Source organism: Salvelinus sp. IW2-2015, unplaced genomic scaffold (assembly GCF_002910315.2).
Source record: "Salvelinus sp. IW2-2015 unplaced genomic scaffold, ASM291031v2 Un_scaffold4240, whole genome shotgun sequence".
NCBI classification, from domain to species: domain Eukaryota; kingdom Metazoa; phylum Chordata; class Actinopteri; order Salmoniformes; family Salmonidae; genus Salvelinus; species Salvelinus sp. IW2-2015.
The window spans coordinates 11614-19257 of record NW_019945511.1 but is presented as its reverse complement, the minus strand read 5'-3'; the positions used below and the strand labels follow the sequence as shown (position 1 = coordinate 19257).

The 7644-nt window shown below is 42.2% G+C and overlaps 1 long non-coding RNA gene across 1 annotated transcript in view; it reads right to left on the bottom strand.

Annotated features, from left to right (window-relative positions):
• LOC112077057 (uncharacterized) overlaps positions 1–6963 on the bottom strand; it is a 10321-nt gene extending 3358 nt beyond the window's left edge. The window contains exons 1-2 of the long non-coding RNA XR_002895313.2: positions 3848–6963; positions 3403–3510 (exon numbers count right to left, since the gene is read on the bottom strand). This is a non-coding gene — a long non-coding RNA (uncharacterized lncRNA). The remainder of the gene's footprint in view (positions 1–3402; positions 3511–3847) is intronic.
• Positions 6964–7644: the final 681 nt, after the last annotated feature.

Here is a 7644-nt window from a genome sequence, read left to right as displayed (position 1 = left end):
CTTGGGACATCATTTGAGTCAATTGGAGGTGTACCTGTGGATGATTTCAAGGCCTACCTTCAAACTCAGTGCCTTTTGCTTGACATCATGGGAAAATCAAAAGAAATCACAAGATCTCAGAAAAGAAATTGTAGAACTCCACAAGTCTGGTTCACCTTGGGAGCATCCAAAATGCCTGAAGGTACCACGTTAATCTGTACAAAACAATAGTATGCAAGTATAAACACCATGGGACCACGCAGCTGTCATACCGCTCAGGAAGGAGACGCGTTCTGTCTCCTAGAGATGAACGTACTTTGGTGCGGAAAAGTGCAAATCAATCCCAGAACAACAGCAAATTACCTTGTGAAGATGCTTGAGGAAACAGGTACAAAAGTATCTATATCCACAGTAAAACAAGTCCTATATCGACATAACCTGAAAGGCTGCAGCAAGGAAGAAGCCTTTCCTCAAAAACTTCCATAAAAATGCCAGACTACGGTTTGCAACTGCACACATGGGGACAAAGATCGTACTTTTTGGAGAAATGAAACAAAACAAAAATAGAACGTTTTGGCCATAATGATGCTCATAATGATGCTCTGGTGCTCATGTTGTGGGGGTGCTTTCCTGCAGAAGGGACTGGTGCACGTCACAAAATAGATGGCATCATGAGGACAGAAAATCATGTGGATATATTGAAGCAACATCTCAAGACATCAGTCAGGAAGTTAAAGCTTGGTCGCAAATGGGTCTTCTAAATGGACAATGACCCCAAGCATACTTCCAAGTGGTGGCAAAATGGCTTAAGGCAACAAAGTCAAGGTTTTGGAGTGGCCATCACAAAGCCCTGACCTCAATTTTATAGAAATTTTGTGGGCAGAACTGAAAAAGCATGTGAGAGCAAGGAGGCCTACAAACCTGAATCAGTTACACCAGCTCTGTCAGGAGGAATTGGGCCAAAATTTTTGTGGGAAGCTTGTGGAAGGCTACCCGAAACAACATTTGACCCAAGTTAAACAATTTAAAGGCAATGCTACCAAATACTAATTGAGTGTATGTAAACTTCAGACACAACTGGGATGTGATGAAAGAAATAAAAGCTGAAATAAATCATTCTCTCTACTATTTTTCTGACATTTCACATTCTTAAAATAAAGTGGTGATCCTAACTGACCTAAACAGGGAATTTTAACTGTCAGGAATTGTGAAAAACTGAGTTTAAAATGTTTTTGGCTAAGATGTATGTAAACTTCCGACTTCACACTGTATATGTTGAAGAGGGTGGGGCTTAAGCTGCATCCCTGTCTCACCCACGGGCCTGTGGGAAAGAAATATGTGTGTTTTTTGCCTATTTAAACCGCACACTTGTTGTTTGTGTACATGGATTTTATAATGTCGTATGTTTTTCCCACCAACCACTTTCCTTCAATTTGATATGGTGGGAAATACTGAAACAGTCAACATTGGAGGAGTACAACACCAGGGTCACCGTCGCCAGTGTGAATCAGATGGCAACAGAGAAGGAGATTCTTATGAGACTTGACAAAGAGGACATCATTGACAAGATGGCGGAGAGCAGTGAGTTACTGCGCCGCCTACTGGTTTACTAGTGGTAATTACTTCCTGGTTATCTGAAGTAGCTATGCGATGATCTTCCTTAACAGCTGACAAGGGTGAAAGAACATTTGCTGTGAGTTAAAGCTTTTGTACAGAGGCATGTTTTGTGGACTTTCGTATTATACTTGCAGTTATGTAGCCAATGTTCAATTTCATTGACTCAGTGTGTAGATGTGTTTATTGTTGTGCCATTTGCTTTATGGACACCAGTGAGTGAACATTGTAATCTACATTTTTTTGAGAGGAGTGCTTTTTCGACTTTTGTATTACACTTACTTTACATTGTTGTAGCTTATGTTCACGTTCAGTGAATGTGTGCGTGTGTGAAGTTTTTTGATACTTTGATATGCTTGATGCTTGATATAAAGATAAATCATTTGAACATTTGAGCTAACATTGTGTATCTCATTCTCTTTTAAAAAGTGTAGGCTAATTGTTTTGTGTATCTAGCCGTGTACATTTGTATGTGCTATGATTGTTGTATTCCTAGTATGTCAATTAGCCTATCAGAAGCTTCTAAAGCCATAACATAATTTTCATAATTTTCCAAGCTGTTTAAAGGCACAGTCAACTTACTGTATGTAAACTTCTGACCCACTGAAATTGTGATACAGTGAATTATAAGTGAAATAATCTGTCTGTAAACAATTGTTGGAAAAATGACTTGTGTCATGCACAAAGTAGATGTCCTAACCAACTTGCCCAAACTACAGTTTGTTATCAAGAAATTTGTGGAGTGGTTGAAAAACGAGTTTTAATGATTCCAACCGAAGTGCATGTAAACTTCCGATTAACTGTATATCAACGAATTGGCGAGGGCACTAGAACAGCCTGCAGCACCCAGCCTCACCCTACTAGAATCTGAAGTCAAATGTCTGCTGTTTGCTGATGATCTGGTGCTTCTGTCACCAACCAAGGAGGGCCTACAGCAGCACCTAGATCTTCTGCACAGATTCTGTCAGACCTGGGCCCTAAGAGTAAATCTCAACACAATTACACCCAACCAAATCATCAGAAAACAAAAAGATAATTACTAGACACATTGGAAAGAATTAACAACAAAACAGAGCAAACTAGAATGCTATTTGGCCCTAAACAGTGGCAGAATACCTGACCACTGTGACTGACCCAAACTTAAGGAGATTTCTGACTATATGTAGACTCAGTGAGCATAGCCTTGCTATTGAGTAAGGCCGCTGTAGGCAGACCTGGCTCTCAAGAGAAGACAGGCTATGTGCACACTGCCCACAAAATMAGGTGGAAKCTGAGCTGCACTTCCTAACCTCCTGCCAAATATATGACCATATTAGAGACACATATTTCCCTCAGATTACACAGATCCACAAAGAATTCGAAAACAAATCCATTTTTGATAAACTCCCATATCTATTGGGATAAATACCACATTGTGCCATCACAGCAGCAATATTTGTGACATGTTGCCACAAGAAAAGGGCAACCAGTGAAGAACAAACACCATTGTAATTACAACCCATATTTATGTTTATTTATTTTCCCTTTTGTACTTTAACTATTTCCACATCATTACAACACTGTATATATACATAACATGACATTTGTAATGTCCTTATTCTTTTGGAACTTGTGAGTGTGTTCATTTTTATTGTTTATTTCACTTTTGTATATTATCTACTTCACTTGCATTGACAATGTTAACATATGTTTCCCATGCCAATAAAGCCCCTTGAATTGAATTGAATTGAGAGAGGGGGGGGGGGGGTGGAGAAAAGTAGAGAGAGAGGAGAGGGAGAGAGGGAAAAAAGAGAGAGGTCTCAATCTTACCTCAGATGAACTGTGTCCATGGTGTTTACTGGGACTGAGGGACAACATGGACTCTTTTGAAGCCTTTTGAAGCCTCAGTTGAAGCCTATCCCCATGGACCAGGCATAACTAGACGCGCACACACACACACACCATCAACATAAGCAAAAGCCTGTCACAATAAACCAYTCTTTCAAGTAATAGCATTGTATTTATCTTGAAGTGACTATTTCTTTCCAAGCTCAAATAAATAATAATCATCTTTGTGGAATACATAACTCTGACTTTAATAAATGTGTAACTATGATTCTGTAAATACATAAACAGTATTAAGATGAAGCTGGAATCCTTAATGGTAAAACAGCCACATCTGTTTGTGATATTACAAAAACAAAGAAGTTACTGCAAACAACAAACCCTGTTGCATGTGCAATAGAAGAACACAATAAATACTGCAATGTTTTACCATGCTGCGTCACGCTCCTCAGCTCGGCCACGACATCACGCTCCTCAGCTCGGCCACGACGTCACGCTCCTCAGCTCGGCCACGACGTCACGCTCCTCAGCTCGGCCACGACGTCACGCTCCTCAGCTCGGCCACGACGTCACGCTTCTCAGCTCGGCCACGACGTCACGCTCCTCAGCTCGGCCACGACGTCACGCTCCTCAGCTCGGCCACGAGGTCACGCTCCTCAGCTCGGCCACAAAAACAATAACAGTCGTAGGGCGGCCATGACGCTGTTCCCGCCTACTGCGGATTCCATCTTTAAGTCATAAGATCCTCTTTTTCTTGTTGCAGCAGAGGTGAGTTGGTTAACTCTTGTAAACTACCTTAGGGAAGAAAGTCTTTCAGCACTTAGACTCAACAACCTTAGCCTGGGTCCTACTCATTAGGGCAAAACGTTTTGCTAAGGACAACAAAAAACAAGCATTTCTAAGATAGCCCATCCCTGTTTCAGTCCGTTTTCTTCCGTTTGGTGCCTAAGGAACACAAGCCAGAGTACCTGTTTCTTTGTTCAATAGAATGCTTCACTGTTGCCTTGCCAACTAAGGTAAGACAAGGACAGTTTGACTGACGCAGAAACAAACCGGGAACCTAGACTACTCAACATCAAAACATCTTGGCTTTGTTCATTTGGACGAACAACGGAAAACGTTTTAAAATCATTTACAATGGAAAATGAATGTGAATGTTTCCTATTTGACACGTCAAACTAGTCCCTCCCTTTTTCAGTTCGCTTTCTCATGTTTCGTGCCTAATGAACACGACCCTACTTTATAGGAAGACTGGATTATCATTCACTTTCACAGGTTTACGTATCAGAACATACGTGTTCACATACTGTATATGGCAGTTGAACAATACATCTTAATTAGGTCGTCCTCACATTATTTTATGGGGCACAGTTAGTAAGCTTACAGCGGCCAACGAGTGGCCTGACATCGGTGAATTCAGTGGCCCATCAGATTTACAAAAGGCCAACGAGTGGCCTGACATCGGTGAATTCAGTGGCCCATCAGATTTACAAAAGGCCAACGGCATGACAACTGTTGGTCTCCCCTTACATCTTTACAGTTCACACTAGTACATCCTCTTTTCTCAATATTTTCATTTTAAAAGGGATACTTCGGGATGTTAAAGGGATACTTTGTGATTTTGGCAATGAAGCCCTTTATCTCCTGGATACCATTTACGTGTCTTGTGTGCAGTTTGAAGGAAGTTGCTAACTAAAGCTAGCACAATTGCTAACTAATGTTAACAAAATGACTGGAAGTCTGTGGGTATCTMCTAGCAGATACACAGACTTCCAGTCATTGTGCTAACACTAGTTAGCATTGTTTTGCGAAACTACCTCCATCTTTCTTCATAATGAWCACAGAGACATAAAAATGGTATCCCCAAGTTCATCTGACTCTGTTGAAGTAGATACAAAGCATCATAGCCAAAATCCCATGAGGTCTCTTTTTCTCTCAGTATGCTACACAAAACTATTACATTCTGTCAGTCGATACTGTATGTATGCATGTCTTCTCTTTTACATATTTGGCACCTTCCGATCCTCCTCCCCTGAGTATCTTTCTCATCGTCATCGCCATCATCATCATCGTTGTATTCGTCGTCGTCATCATCCTCATCATCAGATTTACACAAATAGACTTGGTTACTCGACGGCACTGTTACAGAGTAGATTTTAGTACATGGCCATGGTAGAAACAAAAATGTCAAAACCATTCAAATTGATTGGTGGTCAGAAAGCACCATATAGTTCTGTTTTTTTCTAGCATGACCAGATAGTGACAACCGTGTACATGTACAACTGTTCAAAGGTTATTTACAAGGTCACTGATTGGCTCAGTGGCGGCAGTGTAGCCTAGTGGTTAGAGCGTTGGACTACTAACCGAAAGGTTGCAAGTTCAAATCCCCAAGCTGACAAGGTACAAATCTTTCGTTCTGCCCCTGAACAGGCAGTTAACCCACTGTTCCTAGGCCGTCATTGAAAATAAGAATTTGTTCTTAACTGACTTGCCTAGTTAAATAAAGGTAAAATAAAATAAAGATACATGTCCATAGAGCCCAACGGTTTGCTCGTTGGCAGTGTTTAGTCTTTTTATTGGTCAGTCAGCCCCAGGTTTGGTAACCAATCCACAGAGAGAGAGAGAGAGAGATAGAGAGCAAGAGAGAGATAAAGCGAGAGGGAGAGAGATAGAGAGAGGGAAAGATAGAGGGAGAGCGAGAGATAGAGGGACATGGAGAGAGAGAGAGAGAGACAGAGAGGGCGAGACAGAGAGGGAGAGAGAGAGCAATAAAGAGAGAGAGAAAACGAGAGAGACATAGAGAGAGAGACAGAGCTAGAGAGAGAGAGAGACAATTACGAGAGAGATAAAGGTAGAGAGAGAGAGAAAGAAAGAGCAACTACATTATACCCAAGGCCACTTGCTTTAAAGTCCCATTGTGTGGTTTGATAACACAGAAGTTATACCCATGGCAATATTGCATTATGTTATTTTATCCATCTCTATGGTTGACTGTGATAGCCAAGAGTCCACAGAGGAAAACCCAGTCAGACCCAGCTGGCATAGAGAAATGTAATCAGTCGCCACTTTACTCCAAATCAACTGATCTCTCTCTCTGTGTGTGTGTGTGTGTGTGTGTGTGTGTGTGTCCCTAAATATAGAGAACCAGAGAACAGTCATTATCCAGCTGTAGTCCCTAAATATAGAGACCCAGGGAACAGTCATTATCCAGCTTATAGTCCCTAAATATAGAGAACCAGGGAACAGTCATTATCCAGCTGTAGTCCCTAAATATAGAGAACCAGGGAACAGTCATTATCCAGCTGTAGTGTTAAAACCACACTAAGTCTATCTTCTGTGAACCACATCTGTCTAAATAAACCTTGTACAGGCTCGTTTGGAGTAACGAACAATCTGTAATTAGCCAGGCAGTTTAGAAGTGCTACAGGCCAGGGACAAGCATGACTTTAAAGGACTGGAGGTTTGCTTGTGATTCCAATGAGCTGAGACCACAAACAGAGAACAGCTGCTTGGCTGTGAGGGAGTGAGGCAGGGAGGGAGGAGGGAGTGAGGGCAGGGAGGGAGGAAAGAAGGAAGGGGAAGGAGGAGCGAAGGGAGGGAGGGAAGGAAGGAGAGGGAAGGAAGGGAGGAAGGAGGAGAGGAGAATGGAGGGAGGGAGGCAGAGGGAGGGAGGGAGTATGTGTTTGTGTCTCTGACCTGAGACCATCTGGTCTGACTGAATGTGGGGCTGCCAGGACTTTTGTGTGCAGGAACGCAGGCCAGGGCACAGGTGTGTGTGTGTGTGTCTGTGTGTGTGTGTGTCTGCATACACTGAAGAGTACAAAACATTAGGAACTTTCCATGACAGACTGACCAGCTGAATCCAGTTGAACAGCTATGATCCCTTATTGATGCCACCTGTTAAATCCACTTCAATCAGTGTAGATGAAGGGGAGGGAGACAGGTTAAAAGAAGGTTTTTTAATCCATGAGACAATTGAGACATGTTGTGTGTGTGCCAATCAGAGGTGAATGTGCAAGAAAAGACTGAAATGCCTTTGAACGGGGTATGGTAGTAGGTCCCAGGCACTCCGGTATGAGTGTGTCAAGAACTGCAACGCTGCTGGGTTTTTCACTCTCAACAGTTTCCTGTGTGTATCAAGAATGGTCCACCACCCAAAAGACATCCAGCCAACTTAAACTGTGGGAAGCATTGGAGTCAGCATGGGCCAGCAATCCTGTGGAACGC